The 22,606-nt window shown below is 41.1% G+C and overlaps 1 protein-coding gene across 5 annotated transcripts in view; it reads right to left on the reverse strand.

Annotated features, from left to right (window-relative positions):
* Positions 1-22,606, reverse strand: part of LOC122563660 (grainyhead-like protein 3 homolog) — a 102,261-nt gene that overhangs the window by 75,044 nt on the left and 4,611 nt on the right. For 3 of the 5 annotated variants that reach the window (XM_043717691.1, XM_043717687.1, XM_043717688.1), the window contains exon 1: positions 14,509-15,085. The exons of the other annotated variants lie outside the window; for them this stretch is intronic. The gene's annotated coding sequence lies outside the window, so the exon portion shown is untranslated. Of the gene's footprint in view, positions 1-14,508; positions 15,086-22,606 lie in introns of those variants that run through there. 5 annotated transcript variants of the gene reach the window in all.

Consider the following 22,606-nt stretch of genomic DNA (forward strand, 5'->3'; position numbering starts at 1 on the left):
CACAAACGAAACCTGACAGATATAGACTTGTTGTTGCTAAGGGTGGTTCGAAACCACAGGCTCTTGAAATCCCTGAACTGTTATATGTTACAGTGGGCAGCACACCCATACTTCAGCTCACTGAACATTCCTTCACAGCGAATTACATAGAATGTACATTAAAGAAAGAGACGCTTTGGCCCATCAGATTTTAGTTTGTGTGTATGTGCCGCACAAAATCTCTTCACAACTTTCTTCACCTTACCTACCTTGCAGAACTTGCTATTGATTTCAGCCTCATATAACCATCTCACTGCCCTTTAACTACATTGATGCTATTGATCCCAATCTATTCTGTGTGGCCATAAATGCCATATTCTAACCTCTCTCTTTGAAATACCTTTCTCCAGAACTCCCCAAATTAACAAGATTGCATTTTGCTACATCAGAATATTTATAATGAGCATTGGCAAAATGTTCAGTCATTTGTGCAACAGGTAAGACAAATTATATATCCTTACGATGCATTTAAAAACATTAATTTCAGAGGGAATTGGAGTTTGTAGTTGTGCACAACAGAAGTGGCGGAAGCATTGGCCAGAATCTTGTTGGGGTGTTAAGGATTTTGTCTGCCAGATGGAGAGCTGGTGAGAGATACCTGCTGTCTCTACCAGGGAAGGCCCAGCAAACCACAAGCTGGGTAGGCAGTGGCAGCATCACTGGTGGGTCCATCCCTTGAACAAACATCCTACCTTGCAAGAACGCTGGCCAATCAGAGGCCTGCATTTCTTATGCTTAGCAACACATGAAAGAAGCTGTGGTTATTGTTGGAAGTGGATTTCTGTTTTCTGAGTGTCACAGAGGACACTGCACAAAGTCAGATGATGCTGGAGGGAGGGTTACCCAGGTTCCTAAAAGGCAACTCCCTCCCCAGTGTCCAGAATCATGATCAGGTCCTGTTTGCCTTTGATTCCTACCTCAGAGGTGGTTCTCATATGGTCAGTTAAGGGCCTCAGTAGGCAGTAGGGGAGGAACTAGGAGAAAGTGAGGACTGCAAATGCTGGAGATCAGACTCAAAAAGTGTGACACTGGAAAAGCACAGCCGGTCAGGCAGCATCCAAGGAGCAAGAGAGTCAACATTTCAGGCATAAGCTCTTCATTGAGGAACCCCAACCATGGCTTTAATGCCCAGATGTGGATTCTAGCAGAGGTAAGAAGTTGCAGGGTTTAGGTACACCAATATCCTGCCAAGTGAAGTGCCCTTGCTGTTTCCAAGCTCTCCACCAGCTGGGAGAAGATCCCACTCAGCATTTCAATGTGGGATGTTATTGAATAAACTTGAGGAGCCAACATTCAGGTCAATGGGTCAGTATAATAACAGTAATGATGCAGTGAAATTACAACAATTCAGCAGTTACTAAGATTATTATGCTGAAATAAATCCCATGCTTGCAGAATGCTGAGCTGACCTTGTCGGATGCTACAAGTCAAGTGATGAACTTATTGGAAATGCTGTTTGTGCAGTCTGACCCTTGTGCACTGAGTGTGGTGAAGCAAGAACTGCAGAATGCTGAGACCATGCAACCCTTGAAAATTAAAGGAATAAACATGAAAGAAATAAAAGGCCCAGAAAGTGAATCAAACATTTGACGAATTGAGAAAAATAACAGATCAAAATTCCCCTCCGGCTCTAATTTCATTCATGATAACATTCTGGCACATGGGATCAATGTGAGGAGAGTTTCTCGATCCAGTACTCTAGGGAATACATTGCAGAACATTTTAGCACATGATTCACATAGGAGCTGGTGGGCAGGTGGGAATGTTGCCTGCAGAGCCTATTGAATCAGAGAACAAGAAGGTGTCATAAGATTCCATTGATGGAATCTTGCTTTCTCGTTTGGTGTCTCAATCACTTGCTGAAAAGCTTGCGAGGCACCTGAGCTGGTTCTGCAGAGCGGGGGAAGTCATCTCTTCCTTCTATCAGGCTTCTTAGAAGGTAGAATTGGTCTTTCTTCAGAGGAGGAAGTCCCAGGCCCTCACTAATCAGAGTTCAGCAGAGCTCACACTTGACTACACCATGGAGAAGGCTGAGGATCATAATGCCTGGTATGTGATTTTTTGTTTTGGGAGGAGAGTTTCTAGGATTGGAGGTCGCAGGTAGAAGAGGGGAGCTGGAATCAAGGCCAGAGGATGCAGCTCTCCGCTAACATTCCTTGCCCAATACCCAGAGACTCAAATGTGACAAATTGTCCCACCTGAGTTACTGCAAGAAGCCAGTAAGGGTCAGTGTGCCAATTGCCTTTCTGTGTTGTATACATTTTTATTCAACCTGTTCAAATATGTTCAAACACACCTTTGAAACAGGTGGGACTTTAATTCAAGCCTTCTGACCCAGAGACAAGGATACTACCACTATGTCACAAGAGTCTTTTTTGGTCCCACATCAAGCTGAGGAAATTGCAGTCAAGGCAGAAACAGGCCATTAAGTGGTTCTTGTCAAAGAGTGTGGTGCTGGAAAAGCACAGCAGGTGTTTCAGGCATATGCTTTTCATCATTCCTGATGAAAGGTTTACACCCGAAACGTCGACTCTCCTGCTCCTCGGACGCTGCCTGACAGGCTGTGCTTTTCCAGCACCACACTCTTCAACTCTAATCTACAGCGTCTGCAGTCCTCACTTTCTCCATTAAGTAGTTTTAGAGTCGTAGAGTCATAGAAATATGCAGCACGGAAACAGACCCTTCAGTCCAACTTGTCCATGCCGACCAGATATTCCAACCCAATCTAGTCCCACCTGCCAGCACCTGGCCCATATCCCCCCAAACCCTTCCTATTCATATACCCATCCAGATGCCTTTTAAATGTTGCAATTCTACTAGCCTCCATCACTTCCTCTGGAAGCTCATTCCGTACACATACTACCCTCTGAGTGAAAACGTTGCTCTTTAGGTCTCTTTTATATCTTTCCCCTCTCACCCTAAACCCATATTCTCTAGTTATGGACTCCCCGACCCCAGAGAAAAGACTTTGTCTATTTATCCTATCCATGCCCATCATGATTTTATAAACCTCCATAATGGGTCACCCCTCAGCCTCTGACGCTCCAGGGAAAACAGCCCCAGCCTGTTCAGCCTCTCCCTATAGTTCAGATCCTCCAACCCTGGCAACATCCTTGTAAATCTTTTCTGAACCCTTTCAAGTTTCACAACATCTTTACAATAGAAAGGAGACTAGAACGGCACCTAATATTCCAATAGTGGCTTAACCAATGTCCTGTACAGCCACAGCATGATCTCCCAACTCCTGTACTCAATACTCTGACCAATAAAGGAAAGATATCCAATGCCTTCTTCACTATCCTATCTACCTGTGACTCCACTTTCAAGGAGCTATGAACCTGCACTCCAAGGTCTCTTTGTTCAGCAACACTCCCTAGGACCTTATCATTAAGTGTATAAGTCCTGCTAAGATTTGCTTTCCCAAAATGCAGCACCTCACATTTATCTAAATTAAACTCCATCTGCCACTTCTCAACCCATTCGCCCATCTGATCAAGATCCCAATGTAATCTGAGTTAACCTTCTTCGCTATCCACTACACCTCCAATTTTGGTGTTATCAGCAAACTTATTAACTATACCTCTTATGCTCACATCCAAATCTTAAGTGATCATTAAATTGACCACATTAAGGGCCTCCCTATTCCCCAGTTTGGGAAGTTTTGTTTAAGGGCTTCACATATTAAGCCATTGGGGGTTTGGGGAGAGGAGAACAGATTTGGTCACCTCAAGCCACTTAAAATGAAAGCAAAGTACTGTACTGTGGATACTGGAGTTCTGAAATAAATACTGCAAATGCTTAGAAAACTCAGCTCGGTCTGGCAGCATTTTGGAGCTGAGCAGATTTTATTGGTTCCAAGGCTAGCAGCAAGTACCGCTAATATCAACCTGCATAGCTCAGGTAGCATTCACCCTCAATATCATTGCAATTTAAAGTCGAACCTCCACAAATTTTTCACCTCATATCCCATGCTTGGAGAATGCTGAGCTGACCTTGTCGGATGCTACAAGTCAAGTGATGAACTTATTGGAAATGCTGTTTGTGCAGTCTGACCCTTGTGCACTGAGTGTGGTGAAGCAAGAACTGCAGAATGCTGAGACCATGCAACCCTTGAAAATTAAAGGAATAAACATGAAAGAAATAAAAGGCCCAGAAAGTGAATCAAACATTTGACGAATTGACAAAAATAACAGATCAAAATTCCCCTCCGGCTCTAATTTCATTCATGATAACATTCTGGCACATGGGATCAATGTGAGGAGGGTTTCTCGATCCAGTACTCTAGGGAATACATTGCAGAACATTTTAGCACATGATTCACATAGGAGCTGGTGGGCAGGTGGGAATGTTGCCTGCAGAGCCTATTGAATCAGAGAACAAGAAGGTGTCATAAGATTCCATTGATGGAACCTTGCTTTCTCGTTTGGTGTCTCAATCACTTGCTGAAAAGCTTGCGAGGCACCTGAGCTGGTTCTGCAGAGCGGGGGAAGTCATCTCTTCCTTCTATCAGGCTGCTTAGAAGGTAGAATTGGGTCTTTCTCCAGCTGGGTCTGGCAGCATTTTGGAGCTAAGCAGGTTATGTTGGTTCTAGGGCTAGGAGAAAGCACCGCTAACATCAACCTGCATAGCTTAGGTAGCATTCACCCTCAATATCATTGCAATTTAGAGTTGAACCTCCACAAATTTTTCACCTCGTATCATTTACTAGCCCACAGAATGGATTGAGATTGAACACTACACAGTTATCAATGTGTGCTGTGGTGATGTTGGGCAAACATACCATCAAGTGGAAAAGGAAATGGAAATACCGAAAATAAAGTACCTAGTTTATCTAAATAAGTACATAATTTTAACTGATCACAAGACAGAATTTGGACTAAAGATAATACAAATGTAAAATGGCGGATATGTTCAAGATCTGTCAGGTGGGGCTGCCCTTTCTCTTTCCCAAAAGCACTCTATTCAAGCCGCTCTAGCATTAAATTTCAGCCTGTTTAATTCTTTTTCGTCCTCCACAAACGATGCCTGCTGAATATTTTCTGTTTGTCTTTTAGATTTTCATTATCTACAGGATCTTGCATTTGCTTTACAGATTACCTCAGACGAGGAAAATTTAGAAAATGGAGTTTCACGAGAATCAATTCTAGGATCGTTATTCATGATTTACATAAATGATTAGAAAATCCACTAAATGGCAGGTCTCCATCTCATTATTTTTGTGTCAAATCTCAAATGCTTCCTTGCACCTTCAAACTCTTGCACATAAAGCTAATGGAATCCAATGAAATCGTATGTGTGTTAAGGTTTAAATATCTAAAACACAGACAAAAATGAAAATTATTTGTATTAATTGATACCCTTGCTTTTATCAACACAGAATGAAAGAATCTGACAATTTGTGTCATATTTTGACATTTCCTCTGCAATACTCAAGGAGTGCTGGCAATGAAAATGCTCCATCTATGATTCTATGATCTATTTATTTGGCTGAAATAAAAAATTGTAACAACAGATGTCTGAAGGTATTGCAAAGGTCTATGCATCATTACTGTCACTTGTAAACATATTAGGAAGAATTTATGTTACTTGTGGGAACAGTAAGCTTCATTTTTCAGGGAAATTATCACTTGTTATGTACTAAAATTGTGTTACTTCACCAGAATAATCACTAATCTTATCTAGTCTGACTGCTCAATTTGTAGATTCTGTTCAGTTTTCTGCTGGAGGTAATGATAAATGTGAAAGTATTTAATCATAGAATTTTTTCTCATAGAATCCGTACAGTGTCGAAACAGGCCATTTGGACCAACACGTCCACACTTTCTCTCTGAAAAGCATCCCACTAAGACTGACCTCCCCTGTCCTTTTGCTGTAACCCTGTATTTCCCATGATTAATCCACCTAATCTACATATTCTTGTATATTATGGACAATTTAGCATGGCCAATTCACCTAACCTGCACAGGTTTGTGCTGTGGGAGGAAACTAGAGCACCCAGAGGAAACAGACACAAGCACGGGGAGAATGTGCAAACTTCACACAGATAGTTGCCTGAGGGTTGGAATTGAACCCAGGCCCCTGATGCCGTGAGGCAGTAGTACTAACCATTGAGCCACCATGCTGCCCTAGTGGTAATCATGTGGCAACATTTGGATAATTATGGCATTTATAACATTGATTTCCCCAATTGCCTCAGTGATTGCAGCAAAGATATTCTCATTGTGTCACCATATATCAAAATGGATGGAACATTGGTATTGATCTCAGATCATGTGATGCTAGATAGAGTCCAACACATGTCTGGTAAAATCTGTGGAGCTTCACTTTGAAAGTGGAAATCTTATTCACCAAAGTGCAGAGCTTCTATCAAAATTGAGATAGCAAAGCAGGAACAGCTCTCAGGAATTTCCTAACTCAGGGTTTTAGTGCTATCTTTAAGACCCACATTTGGTAGCACATTGGATGTTTTTAATTTGATTTATCAATATTGCAGTAAAACACCAAGCACAATATTCAGATCAGGTGTATATCTTGCAAGTGATCAGAATCAAATGAAATGTTATGAGTTAGGTATTTTGCTGACCAGCATCTATGAAGTACCCAAAGGGTTGATCATCATGGTCTAGTGGTAATGATGCTAAATTAGTAACTTCAAGTTTAGGTATTTAACTTAATCACAAACCCTTGCTAATTAAATCCAAAAATTTAGGATAATCAGGAAATTGGTTCACTATGTCAGTCAATGATGGTAATGTCCCTACCCAATCTGCTCTCGATATGGCACTACATAGTTGGCTCTAACGGCTGCTAAAGGACCACTCAGTTATAAAACGTTCATTACAATCACCAGCTTGGGAGTATAATCAACACCCAGAAGTACAAAGATGGCATGTGGTAACAAGGATTGGGAAATGAAAGCTTTCACAGCTTTGTTCCCATCCTGAGAAAATATTTAAGAGAAACAACCCTGAGAAGGAGCAGGAAATTGATGATACAAAGATCCTGTTCACCTCATCAGTGTTATTTTGTCTGTCCAGTCAATACTATTTTGTCTGCCCTGTTAATATTATTTACTTCTAGCTACTGTGTGGTGCCAAACCACATTCCAATGGTGATTGTTTCCTTTAATCATTCCGATGTGTATGGGTGCCTATTAATAAAGATGCAGGTACATTAAAGTGTACAAATGAAATAAAAATTGTTACAAAGTTGTTTCTTAGTGTATCACTTTTTGAAAGTTGTAACTTTAGACAAGAAGAGTTTCACAACACACTGAGTCATCAAATAATGTGAGCTCCTACTGATTCTAATTCAGTTCTATTAATCAGTGTGTCTTCTCAATCACATTAGCAGGCAAAAGGTCATTTGTTTTCCAGTATTCTTATCACCAAATATGCATCGATAGTCTTTTACTAACATCACAGCATGCCAAAGTGTTCAATTGTTTTTGGTTTTGAACACGTGAGCAATTTATAATATTTTTGAGAAATATCAGAAACTATTTCAAAACAATCAATCGAGTAAAATAGAAGGAAGCCTGTGAAAAATCATTTTTTTATTTACACGATCGTACACTCACAACGTTTAGGTGCAAATTTGAAGAAAACTTAATTTATATATAAGTGAATAACTTACAAATAACTTAAAATCTTACAAATTTTAACTTGTTTCGTGGGTGAAGGTTTTGCTAATAGCTGTTGCTAAAATGAGGGAAAATAGCACAGAGGTCTTAGGAATGGAGGAAAGGGGAAAAACATGTTGTGGGTCAACAAACCGGTCCTTCTTGAGTTATATCTAACCACCTACGTGTGTGCGTCCTATCTCTCAATCATTTTTCTCTCATAAAAAAACACATGGTTGAGCCTTGAATCCATTTGTTACCTTCGAATTATTTTTGCGTCAAAAATCTCTCTCTAATAAGTTAATCCCTTTCATAAAATGTTTCTACTATTTACATTTCTAGTTCTGCAATTCTTAACTTGTGACTACTGATACTTCTTCTCACCACACTCATCAAATCCTTCTCATAACCTTGAAAACCTAATTAATGTAATCTCAAAGTCCTTTCCAATGAAAGCAAAACCATCCACTTCCTTATAACTTTAAAACCTGATATTCAAAGTCAGCTTCTTTAGTCTTTTCTGTTAAGGGCAGTTATAAATCCAGTAATTAATAATAGTGATGAATGTACAGGCACTGTTATTAATGGCGGTTTCATAGTAAAATTAATAATGTGATGTTTCCTTACTTGTATTATTTATTTGTTAATAAACTGAATATTGCATTGACTTTTCTCCTTCTAAAGTCTTGCACAAGGATGTGCTCTCTGTATACTTACAGATCGATTTGCAAACTGACCACATAAGTATAATATCCAGGTATAAACACAAAATAGGAAAGGTATTGCATTTACATTCATATAATCTTGTGGCAATTTAGTACAATGGTCAAAACTACTTCTAATCACAGTCAGCAGATTATGGACTTCAAATAAGAACTTCTAAATAAGATAGTGGACAAGAAATCTGGAATCTTGTGATTCATGATCGTACTATTTTATTGCATTGTATATCCTGTATTAATAGCAATGCAAAATTGAACAGCACCATATATTTTCTCTCAAGAATGTTCAACCAGATAAGACTCTTATTAAAGATATGGTCAGGACGATGGATCAGAACACCAGAGTGCTTTTGGATGTATTCAATTTTTAATTCCAACATGTGTATTTTTAAAAGAGGATAGCTACAGCCAAAAGATTACTGAAGATATAAATTCAGTTCGTGTCTGGCAGTCTTTTGTGTCCCTATGGAATGTTACACCTGTACAGAGTTAGGGAAATTTCCAGCAAGAAGACTAAAAAAGAAAGAGATTGTAATATACTGACATTCAAACTACTCTCAGTAGGAAGCTATCTCCCATAGATATATTTGTGAAAATAAGGCTTTGAAAACTGACTGCAACCTTCTATTCTGTGTGTGGAAGTAGGATGGAGCTGATTATGTGTGGAAGTAGGCTGGAGCTGATTATGTGTGGACTAGTGTGATGTGAGTATCACAGTTTAGAGCAGACACTGAATATTTCTGCATTGCAGGTAAAGAAAGGAAAAAAATCTTACTTTCTCAAATTGGGTGTAGCCACTGGTGAAAGGAATCAAGGCAAAATAATTTTAATCAACTTGCAAAGCTGAGAATCACACAAGCAATTGCCCTCCTACTAATATACCCGACCAGTACCATCCAATGTAATGGGTACAACTTTCTAATATCTACCCTTAATAAACAATGGACAGTCTGAACCAATTTAAAAATGAAGTTGCAAGTTCGGACACACTTCATATTCTTATTCTGCTGCATTTATGTATTGCATTGTATTTCTTTTCATGTATAGTAATTAATAAATTGACTCTTCTGTTGACTCAAGATAGTCTTGTTAAATTGATTTCTTTTGAATTCACTTGATCTGGGGAAAAGGGAAGTGATCTATTTTAAATTAATCTTGTTATGACCCACCAAGGGGGGGTGAATAAAGATAGGGAGCCAGTTTATTCCTCTTTACTTGGAAGCTTAATGACTGGAGGTACCCTGTCTAGAAATGTAACCAACTGGGGAATCCTGCCAGAGGGCTGGCGGTAACAGTATGGATTGGGGTTTTATTTTTGAAGCATGATTCTGTGCTCCAAATTGATCATTCCACCAATGAAAAAGGAATGTATTTGTAACATCACAGACTATCTTCAGTGTCATTTTCAGGTCTGGTTATCTGACACCTTTCTCACAAATCTGAGGACACCGAAAGAAAGTAATAAATAGACCTATTTGGCAGCAGTCCAACAAGCTGACCCTCTGTTAAAAACTCTAGCTCAGACTGTTCACACTGAAGCTGAGGCAGAAGCAGTCCCCGAATGTTACTATGTGAAAAGTAAGGTGCTGATGAGGAAATGGAGAAGCCTCGCAAAGACCTGCAAACAAGGAGTGAACATTGATCCTCCAGGCAGTGGTACTGCTGAAATGCCTTTGAGAAATATTGCAGCAAGCTCACAAGATGCCAGTGTTTGGAAAATGCAAATCCCAAGCAAGCATCAGTCAACACATTTACTGGCTACAGCTCCACAAGGATGTAGTAAGGTTTTTAAAAATGTGTCACAGCTGCCAGGAAAACGCATAGCTGCAATTAGACCAATGCTGGCTTTTAGGGAGCCATTCAGCAAGGTGTTAGTAAACGGTATGGGACCTCTGCCAAAACAAAAGGGTGCTACTAGTAGATCCTTCCCAGAATGAAGATGACTACCCGGGGGCTTGCCCCCATTCAGGATCATATCGACCAAAACTGTAGTGAAGGATTTGACCCACTTCTTCACCCAGTATGATCTTCCCACTGAGATACATTTGAACCAGCGCCCACATTCCACATCCAAAATATTCCAGGATGTCAAAGTTAATCTGAGTGTGCTCCAGCCATATTCTTCAGTCTATCACATACAGTCACAGAGGTGTTAGAACAGTACCAGCAAACCCTGAAAGATTGGGTTATACAGCCATGACTGGGATAAAGGTCTAGATTTTCTTATATTCACCATCAAGGACTCACCCAATGGTTCAGTTGATTTCACTCCATTTGAATTACTTTGCAGGCACCAAGTATGAGGGCCTCGCAGCGAGTGAAGGTAATGTTTTTCGAACAGAAGAAGGAAATCTCCAATTCAGACTACACAACAGAGTTCTGAGAGGAGTCTTCAGAGTCTGTGAAGCATTCTGGGAACACTTGAAATTCTCCCAGCCAGTGATGAAACACAGATAAACTTGTCAGAGACCCAAACCTTTCAGCCAGAAGACCACGGGTTAGGACTTTACCAATATCAGGTGAAGCCATAAATGCGCAGTTGAGTGGCCTGTACAGAGTTGGAAAAAAAGCTTAGGGGAGTAAATATTAGATTGAGACTCCAGATCAGGAAGGAAAGCAAAGGGTATGTCATGTCAACACGATAAAGCAAGATCGCAACCAAGATGGAAAGGAACGGGTAATGATCAGTCCCATTGCCATGAGAATAAGGGGAGATAAATTGGAAAGAGATGTAGTGGAGGCATATATCGAACTCCCCCTGCTATCCAGTTAGCCAACTCCAAAATAATAGCAAACTTAGACCCCTTAAATGTTCACGTCGACAAGGAACAATGAGTAGATGTAACAAAGTTACTCAATGCATCCAAGGACTTGTACAGAGACAAGCCAGGCTGCACCACCCCAGCTCTACATGTAGATGTTGTGGGAGGGCCTTTCCCATAAGACAACATCCTTATCAGTAGGAGCAGAAAAGCTGTCCCAGGTTCAGGAGAGATTAATTGTGGAACACCAACAGTAGAGCCTAGCAGCAGCACCAGGATCTCCCAGTTGTCCTTGGGCCCAAGCTGGGTGGCTCCACAAAAGTTAACCACCCAAAAGTTAATGCAGTGACCAGACCAACTCCTACGCAATACTCGGCTGAGAAATTGCATGGATTGGGTAGGTAAAGCAACCTATGTTTCCAAGGTAGATTTACTCAAGGGATACTGGCAGGGTACCTTGATTGCCCGTGCAGAGGAAATCTCTGCTTTCATAACTTTGGTTACATTACATGCCAACATGCCTACATGCCATGCAGACTCTGAAATGACCCAACCACCTTTCAAAGACTGATGAACCAGATCATGGTAGGCCTATCTAATACTGTACCTCAACAACCTCATGGTTTGTTTTTGTATATATTTAATTCCTTTCCACTTTTTGTGATGAAATGAGAATGAATCTCATTTGGAACTTCTGATCCAAAATTTGTTTTGAAAAAATGAATTGCTACAGACAAAAAAAATGTAACATAAAAGAAATGAATGTAAAATCAGTGCTTTCTGGCAAAGTCCTGCATGAGACCAATGGGATTTTGCACCTGTAAAGTGTCAGGAAAATAGCAAAAACAGGGAAAGGGACATAATAGGAAGAGAAAATGATTATTAGGCATGCAGGTGTGGATGCAGTGAAGGAGGCAAATGGCATACTGGCCTTCATAGTGAAAGGATTTGAATACAGGAGCTGGGATATCTGGCTGCAATTGGACAAAGCTTTGGTGAAATGACACCTGGAGTATTGTGTTCGGTCTCCTTATCTGAGGAAAGCTGTTCTGACTATGAAGGGAGTGCAACAAAAATTCACCCGACTGATTCCTGGGATGACAGGACTGATGTACAAAGTGAGATTGGATCAGTTAAGACAATCTTCACTAGATTTAGAAGAGTGAGGGAAACCTATAAACTTCTGACAGAATTGCACAATGTTCCTGACGACTGCGGGTACAGAAGCAGGAGTAACAGTTTAAAGAGATATGATAGGTCACTTTGGACTGAATTGAGGAGGAATTTACCCAGCGATTAGTGAGCCTGTGAAATTCTCTGCCACAGAAAAGAGTTGAGGCAAAAGTTGAGGCAAATGTTTCCAAGGAGGAGTGACATACAGTCCTTCGGGCTAAATGGATCGAACAGGATTGAGGGAAAGAAGGAATAGGATATTGAGTTGGATGATCAGCCATGATCATTTTGGATAGTGGAGCAGGCTCAAAATGCTGAATAGCCTCCTCCTGCTCTGATTATCGATTTTACAATTAGAGGTTGATTACTTTCCCACCCCTCTGGAAAAATCTACCTCCTGCAGCCATTCTTGGTGTTTTGCCTTGCAGAAACATATAAAGAGAGTGTTTAGAAACTGACTGTGACCCTGAGTTGGCAAGTGCTAATTGAAGAAGTTATACTAATAGGAGAAGGCGTACAAGTGAACTGAGGCACCCATGTGTACTATCCTGGATCTGAGAAGCTTGGGTTTTGTGAAGGTCACAGTCAGCCCTCAGGTGAAAAAAATATTCTTTGTCTGAGTGTTAGAAGACAGCTAGCCAGCAGCAAGTCAGTAGGTGACACTCTTACTCTGGGTGCTGCCAGCCTAACATCATCCAAAAACAATAGGATTTCAACTAATCTGTAAAAACCCAAAATCACAAAATTGACTGTTCAACTATCAATGTTTCCAAATCTACTCTTCATGAATGACCTAGAGAAACTTCTAATTAATATAATTAGATTAATATAACTTCTGACTTTTATCTTTTTTGCACACACTTCATGCTAAGACCATTCTCTTGCTTACGAGGGAAAACATGGTTATATTGGCTCCTTTAAAGCTTTTTATAACAACTAACTGAATAGGAGAAGAGTAAACAAGTAGAGGCAGTTCATCCCTCTGCTCTAAGGAGTTCAATTATTTTGTTATCTGTCTAAAACCATATTAACCGAGAGAACTTCACCAGAGGTCTAGTTGTAACATTTGTACCTTTTAAGTCTAAAATGAATGATTTCACATTTGTGTGCACTGAGATCTATTAGACACAGTTTTGTTTATTCACGTAATCTATTAATATCTTTTTATAATATATTGTATTTATTTTCAGATAATGTTTAATTTATTATTTGTAAATTTCATATCTTCAAATGGAAACCAAAAATTGCATTTGATAAAGACAAGGGTACAAATATTAAGATAAAATGTTGGCAAATAAATGCTGACAAACTTTCCTTCACTTGTGTAAATTGACAGCACCTATGCAGGTAGTAAAGTTCAATAGCTCTATGCTGTTGTTTAAACTTCACATCATCCTTCTTTCATCAGGATTAACTTGTCCCGCCCTGCCCCATACCCTTCTCTCTCATAGATACTCTCTTTAAGCGAGTTGATGTTATCTGGAACTGCGTTCTACATTCTCAAAATTCTGCGTGAAAATCATCCTAAATTCTTTTTTTTTAATCTGTTTGTGGAAATCTCATGTTTATATTCTTGTTCTAGACTCACCCACAAAAAGAAAAAACTTGTTCATATTGAACTCTTTCAAATTTTGAAAGACTTAATCAAGTTCCTCATTCTCTTTCTTTCAGAGAGAGTCAAACCTGTTCAATATTTCCTAATAGTTGAATCCTCTTAATACTGGCAACACGCTTGCAATTTTTTTTCTGCACTTTTTCCAGGACTTCAATGTTTTCTTTATAATATGGAGACCAGAACTTGCACATAGCATTCCGAGTGTGCTCTAGCCAAGGTTTCAATAAATTTAACTTATCAATAATACTTCCACAAACAGGTTATCTATTAAAGAGTACTGGACAGTATACAAGAATTTATTTCCAGTTAAAATTTACCTGCACAGCAATGTTCTTTACACTTACAAAGTAATTCACTGTGTGATATGATATTGTACTGTATAAGAACAAGCATTATTAATCAGACTTTTATAAAATAGAAGCCATAATTGCATATCGTTTCCATATTGTTCAGTATGCAGTAAATACACTGTGCTGTAATTGTTTGCTCACCTCTAACAGATACATTACTGCGAGATTTCAGACAAGTATACACAGACTTTACTACTGTCCTGATCTAGTGTACATACGTACATACCTTTTCTTGAGTTAGTTCGTGGGATCTTGAGTATCCTCTAGTGTTCAATATCCCTGACTAAATAATACATTCGGCTTTCTGTTTTAACAGAACTATGTTTTGCTTCAAATCTTGCTGCTACTGATAATGCTGCAATAATGTGTGAACGTCATCTTTAATTTATTGAACCGCATGCAGAACCACAACTCGCTCAAACATGATATGCCATTGTGGAAAATCTGTTTTCTTTCCCTCCTACTACTTCCGTTTGAAGGAGGTAATTGGCCTGAAATTCTGAATCCCTCTGCTCTCATGTGTCAGGATCCCCCAAGTGTGGATCAGATCCCCCAGTTTGTCTTGAGGACCTCCAAAAACAAAACCTAAGTGCTGGTTAACGAGTTCAATAAAAACCCTGGCAGAGGCTGTGGGGAATGTAATGTAAGTCTGCTACGTACACACCAACAAGAAAATATGAATGATTTTAAACAGTGTCTTGAAGCTAATACAAAGACTAATACAAAGGTTTTAATAATTGATAACAGTCTAAGCATACAATGTAATGTGGAGATGCCAAAGTTGGACTGAGGTGGATAAAGTCAGAAATCACACAACGCCAGGTTATAGTCCAACTGGTTTATTTGAAATCACAAGCTTTTGGAGTATAGCTCCTTAGTCACCTGATGAAGGATCTACACTCCGAAAGCTTGTGATCTCAAATAAACCTGTTAGACTATAACCTGGTGTTGTGTGATTTCTGACTTTAAGCATACAACAGCAGTGCTTCATTATTAGGTTGAGCACATCTGTGTCCATCTCATGGCCTAACTGCCTCATGCAAAAGAGGCACCAGCCCTAAAAACAGCAGCAAACAGGTGCCCTCTCATTGATATTGCTCAGGTAAAGCCTCTCACAGTGCTTTGTTAGAAAGGGCCTTTGCCCTGTAGCAGTTGAAAAAAAACCTTATTAAATTTTGAGTGCTTCACACATGTCGAAATCACATACGCAGACAATGCTATTTCATTTTAATGAGTGTCTTCAAGTTCCCAACACCCACTCAATAAGGAAGAAAACTATGTGCGTAAAAAATTTGCCTCTGGCAAAATAGAGTTCTGCTGTCGACATTGGCAAGTGACAGCAGGGTGCCTTAAACTTGTTTAATTCAAATGGGGCTTGGTCTGACAATGTGACAAGTTATCTGTGATCACCTTGACTTACAACATCACAATAGAAACTAAGGAAACTAAACGTTTATTGACAATAGAGAGATTTTCCTAACCTTCTCTCCTCAACTCACGCAATCAAGTTCAAGCACATTACAACATAGAGCAGCTTTTTTTTTCCCCAAAACACATTGGCTATTTCTGTTTGTTAAATTTGGAATGAAGCAAAGGAATAGTAATTTCTTTCCTACAGAATTAATTTTGACCAAGGAAGCAAAATACTGTGGATGTTGGAAATCTGAAACAAATACAGAGAACACTAAAGATTCGCAGTTAGCCTGGCAGCATCATTTGGGAGTTCATGGCTCTGTTCCTCTGAGGTGTGGCTATCATTGACAGATTGCCACTCCACCCAAACCTCTTCCCAACTTGATGCTGCTCCACATCTTGTCTTCTGAGCCAAGCTTTACCAGAAGGGTGAAGCCAAAAGTCCCTCAAAGGGCTCCATCATGGTTAGACAACACTGGGGAAAAGATAGGTTTGGAGGATAAAAAAGGATAGGCAACAAGCAGCCATATGGTAAGGTCAGTTAGAGAATGAGAGTGGTGGTGAGGGGATGAATCAATAAATGGATGGAATGATAATGTGGGTTGATAGGTGAGTTAAGAGAGTAAATGGGTAGGTGGGAACAGTGGATGAGCTAATAAGTGGATGGCAAAGGCTGAGATGGTACATGGGGGAGATAAACAGAACGGCAGGTGGATGGGGTAGCAGGTGGGTGAGTTAGTAGATGGTTAGGGTGGCAGGTGATGGAGGAAGGTGGGTGAGGTGCTAGGTTGGTAGGATGGCAGGTGAAGGTGGCACGGAGTTGGGGTAGCATGTGGCAGAGATGGTAATCAGATCACAGGTGTAGTGACTGGTCAGGAAAGAGGTTGAGGGCTCAGTGGGGCAAGAAAACACCCAGATGTCAGGTGGTAGTCAGAGGGTCAGAGCAGTAGTTGGGGGTACTAGAAAGGACAGGAGATAATGAGTGGGGAGGTAATTGGCATAGAAACTATAGCAGAAGTGTCAGTTCTTGAGTTACCCGGAAGTTAGACTTTTTTATCTGTTAAATATTTCAGGTAACTATTCAGGTAAGTACATCAGAACTGTCTGAAGTCTCCAAGTCTAACTCAGAGTTAACTGAGGACACTCCTACATAGGTCAGAGTGTCAAGAATTTCACAGCATTTGACGCTCATCTTCAGTCACACATTTGATCTTGGATGATCTGGAGACCAGAAGATTTTGGCCATTGTTTCAAGTCTATTTGCATGGAAGGTCATAGGCTTGAAAGATCAGTCTGGATTTAAGTAGCTTGATGGGGGTTTCTCTCCAGTGGTCAGAGCACTGACAGGAAATCACCTTTCAGTTACCGTGGAGGACGCCAAACCATAAAGTGTCCCTCAGTACTGAAGTGGCTGCCCCCTGGAATTCAGGAACTTGGTAATGCAAGCTCCACTCTATAACTCTGTGACCTGTCAAAAAGTTCCAAATGGACAGGAGCTCTTCACTGCTCCCCACTGCCACTAGTGAAGAGATGGTGCTAATGAGAATGCACCCACTAGAGTTTGGAATGCCAAGGGACCCCCAAGTCAAAGATAGGTGAGGGAAGAACAACAATCACATGGAGGTCAGAGATAAGGATTAGGGAACTGCGGCCCAGAATGCCAGAAAACGAGGGATCCTTCCATTTGTGATAGCCTCAGGAAATCTGTATGGATCTTATTTAATCCCTGAGCCAGCACAGAATTGTAGTGGGTTCATGGATAATGGGTGTCAATTGGCACATTGCTGAGCTTGAAATGTGTTGCTGGAAAAGCGCAGCAGGTCAGGCAGCATCCAGGGAACAGGAGAATCGACGTTTCGGGCATAAGCCCTTCTTCAGGAATTCCTGAAGAAGGGCTTATGCCCGAAACGTCGATTCTCCTGTTCCCTGGATGCTGCCTGACCTGCTGCGCTTTTCCAGCAACACATTTCCAGCTCTGATCTCCAGCATCTGCAGACCTCACTTTCTCCACATTAACTCACAACCCAACCCAGGCAGCTGTGAATCCCACACCAGCCTTTTCTCTCTTCTGGTGTAATGAGGGGAGAGTTTGCCACTGTTGGTAGACTGGCATGAGTTTCGCCCAGGATTAAATGGGTCTGGGTGCCATGGTTCTGCCATGATGGACTGCCATTCACTCAGTCGATTAACTCTGTTTATTTTTCCACACGTCGGAGAACATCAAGTATCTTCTGGTTTTATTTGAATATGGAAGTTTGTCTCAAAAGTAGAATACCATGAGAAGAATATTAATGGTCTCAGCTTCTTTTTATACAAAACATATTTCCCATGCCTCTCCCTCAGCTCCAACGGTAACACAGTTATTACCCTTTTAAAATATGTAATTGGCTAAAAACCACTTTGAGATGGCTTGGTGTTATGAATGGTGCTGTAAGAATGCATATTTTTTCTACCTTCTGTATTTTTCTTCTGACTCCAGGCTTTGCTGCATTTGTGATTTGGAGACGCTGGTGTTGGACTGGGGTGGACAAAGTTAAAATCTATATTGGGGAGACAGGCCGGCTACTTGCGGATCGTTTCAGAGAACACCTCTGGGACACCCGGACCAACCAACCCAACCACCCTGTAGCTCAACATTTCAATTCCCCCTCCCACTCCACCAAGGATATGCAGGTCTTTGGACTCCTCCATCGTCAGACCACAGCGAAACGACGATTGGAGGAAGAACACCTCACCCTCCGCCTAGGAACCCTCCACCCACAAGGGATGAACTCGGATTTCACCAGTTTCCTCATTTCCCCTCCCCCCACCCTGTCTCAGTCAAACCCATCAAATTCAGCACCGCCTTTGACCTGCTGCGCTTTTCCAGCAACACATTTCATCTCTGATCTCCAGCATCTGCAGACCTCACTTTCTCCCCTAAAATCACACAACACCAGGTTATAGTCCAACACGTTTAATTGGCAGCACTAGCTTTCGGAGCGCTGCTCCTTCATCAGGTAGTTGTGGAGGACACAATTGTAAGACATAGAATTTATAGCAAAAGTTTACAATGTGATGTAACTGAAATTATAATTTGAGTACTCCACCTGATGAAGGAGCAGTACTCCGAAAGCTAGTGCTTCCAATTTAACTTGTTGCATTTGGGCATCGTCTACTTCTGTTTTTGAGGAGTTACAAATGGTGCTGGACATTGTGCAATCATCCATGAACAACTCCACTATTGACTCAATGATGGAGGAAAAGTCATTGGTAAAGAAGCTGAAGATACAGTAACAGAAATTGCTGCAAAGGCTCAGCAGATCTGGCAGTATCTGTGGAGAGAAATCAGAGTTACTGTTTCGGGTTTAGTGATCTTTCCTCATTTCTCTCCACAGATGCTGCCATCTTTTCCATCAATTTCTGGTTTTGTTTCTGATTTTCAGCATCGGCAGCTCTTTTTGCTTCTTATTTAAGAAGCTGAAGATGTTTGGGTCTTGGGCATTACCCTGAGGACCTCCTTCAGTGATGGTCCTGGAGCTGAGATGACTGACCCTCAACAACGACAATCAGCTTCCTTTGTGCAGGTATGACTCCAACCAGCAGAGAGATATCCCTCTAGTTCTATTAACTCCAGTTTTGCTATGATTCCTTGATTCTACACCATAGCCTGGATGCCAATGTCAGTTACTCTGCACACTTCTGGAACTTAGCTCTCTGGTCCCTGTTTGAACTAAATCTGCAATGAGGTCAGGAGCTGAGTGGCCCTGGCAGATGCCAGAATGAGTCTTAGTGATTAGGTTAATGCTGAGTCAGTGCTGCTTGACAGCACTGTTGATGATACTTTCTGTAACTGTACTGATGATCAAGAGTGGACGAATGGGGTGGTGACTGACTGGATTGGATTTGTGCTATGTTTTGTGTGCAGAATGCACCTGGGCAATTTTCTACAATGTTGGGGAAATGTCAGTGTTGTAGCTCCACTTAAACAGCTTGGCTCGGGTGTGGAAAGTTCTGAAGCACATGTTTTCATTACTAATGTTGGAATGCTGTCAGGGCCCATAGCCTTTGCAGTATCTGGGACCGCCACCAATTTTTTAAAATCACATGGAGTGAATGGAAATGGCTGAAGAATCAAATCTCTGATTGGAGGTGGCTGAGGTGAGTCATCTATTCTCCACTTCTGGCTGAAGATTGCTATGAATGCTTCAGTTTTATCTTCTGCATTGATGTGCTCATCTCTCCCGTCACTGAGGTTGGGGATATTTGTGGAACATCCTTTTCAAGTGAATTGTTTAATTATCTATCACCACTAACAATTGACTACAGAACATGGAATCACCTGTTGCTTGTGGAATCACTATAATGAACTGAGCTGCCTGACAGAATTCAATCTGAGCATCGATGTCCAAATTATTACTGAGCAGGTGCTGCTTGACAGCACTAATGATGGCATCATCCATCATTTTACTGATGATTGAGAGTAGGCTGATGGAATGGGAATTGGCTGGCTTACATTTGCCCTGCTTTTTGTTCATAGGACATACCTGGGCAATTTTCTACATTGTCAGATAGATGCCAGTGTTATAGCTGTACTGGAAAACTTTAGCCATGTTTTCAGCTTAACATATGAAGAATATTTGAGGACTCTGGGTCTATACCTGATGGAGTTAGAACGATGAGGGCGGAATCTAATTGAAACTTAGAGAATACTGAATGGCCTGGACAGAATGGATGTTGGGAAGATGTTTCCATTAGTAGGAGAGACTAGCACCTGAAGGCAAAGCCTTAGAGCAAAGAGAAGATCCGGTGAATCTATGGAATTCTTTGCCACAGGATGCTGTGGAGGTCGTGTCATTGAGTATATTTAAAGACTGAGATAGATACGTTCTTGAATATCAAAGGAGATCAATGGATGGGGGAAAAGGTGGGAAAATAGGTTTGAGAAAATTAGCAGCCATGATCGAATGGTGGAGCAGATTCCATAGCCTGAATGGCCTAATTTCTGCTGCTAAATCTTATGGTCTATTGGTCTTACTATTGTTTAAATATTGTCAGGGCACATGATATTTGACGTATCCAAAGCCTTTAACTGTTTCTTAATATCATGTGGAGTGAATCGGATTGGCAGAAGACTGGGATCTACGATGCTGGGAACCACTGGTACAGGCCAAGGTGAATCATCCACGCTGCATTTATGACTGAAAATTGTTGGAATAATTCAGCATTTTTTTCACACAGATGTGCTGGGTTCCCCTAATATTGAAGACGGGATACTTATGGAGACTCCAACTCCAGTGAAATATTTAGTGGTTCACCACCATTCACAACTGGATATGACAGGACTGCAGAACATAAATCTGATCCATTGGCTGTGGGATTGCTCAGTCCTGTCTATCACATGCTGCACATGCTGCTCAGTACACAAATAGTCGCGTTTTGTAGTGTCACCAGGTTGATAATTTCATTTTTGGTATGGCTGGGGTGCTGCTGCTGTCATACACTTCTGCATTCTTTGTTGAACCAGGACTGATCCAGACTTTGTTACTGTTGCACTTTGTGGTGGTCTTTCCTATGGATTCTGTCCTGGACAGATGCATCTGTGGCTGGCAGATTGGTGAAGATGAAATAAAATATATTTGGATCCTTTACCACCTGATGCAGACCCATATTAGTAGTTATGTTCTTTAAGACTCAACCAGCTTGGTCAATATCGGTAGTGCTGAACCTCTCCTGCTGACAGACATTCACATTCTCCACCCAAAGTCTGTTCTGTGCCTTTTCTACCTCCAGGTAGTGTTCAACCTGGAGGGATGAGGAGGGATGAATTGAAACCCATTTTCTTTAACCACTTTCCCTTCCCCATCCCCACAATCCGCCCCCCCCCCCCCCCCCCCCCACCCCTACACCCTTGAAGGTTTGCAAAAAGATTAATTGCCAAAGATCCTTTCCCTTATAACTACCTTTCTCCTAGAAGAAATGAATTTATGTTGCAAAATGAGACAATTTAACCAGGCCATCCTCTATTAACAAAAGACTATGTTTAATAATTACTGAATGAAAGATGAAATAATGATGTAACACATACACACAGATTAGCAATGAAAATATATTCCAAAGTATTCTCAGTTATATGAATTAGTCTTTAGTTCACTTGTGAAGTGTAAATCTTGGCTTTGAAGGTTCATTGACTTTCTTTTCTTCTGTTTTCTTTCCACAGGCTTTCTGAGGGAGTCCAGCACTCAGAGCAATAGAATATTTTACCTGCAATGCAGGGGTGACCATGAGATGGCTGTTTGACTGTAACTTTCATTACACATGAGTGGATGAACCCAAACTGGTACACCAACCCACTTCAGACTGCAATTACATCTGCCCACCAGCATACAGACCAATGTTGGCGCTAACTTTTAACCACTGACCTTGTGTATTCTTGAAAGGGGAAAACACAACCTTGCAATATCAAGAGTCATGGAGTCATAGAGATGTACAGCATGGAAACAGACCCTTCAGTCCAACCTGTCCATGCCGACCAGATATCTCAACCCAATCTAGTCCCACCGGCCAGTACCCGGCCCATACCCCTCCAAAACCTTCCTATTCATATACCCAACCAAATGCCTCTTAATGTTGCAATTGTACCAGCCTCCATCACTTCCTCTGGCAGCTCATTCCATACAAGCACCACCATCTGCATAAAAAGTTGCCCTTTAGGTCTCTTTTATATCTTTCCCCTCTCACCCTAAACCTACGCCCTCTAGTTCTGGAATCCCCGATGCCAGGGAAAAACTTTGCCTATTTACCCTATCCATGCCTCTCATAATTTTGTAAACCTCTGTAAGGTCACCCCTCAGCCTCCGACACTCCAGGGAAAACAACCCCAGCCTGTTCAGCCTCTCCCTATAGCTCAAATCCTCCAACCCTGGCAACAT

The sequence above is a fragment of the Chiloscyllium plagiosum genome, chromosome 27, assembly GCF_004010195.1.
Source record: "Chiloscyllium plagiosum isolate BGI_BamShark_2017 chromosome 27, ASM401019v2, whole genome shotgun sequence".
Lineage (NCBI taxonomy): Eukaryota > Metazoa > Chordata > Chondrichthyes > Orectolobiformes > Hemiscylliidae > Chiloscyllium > Chiloscyllium plagiosum.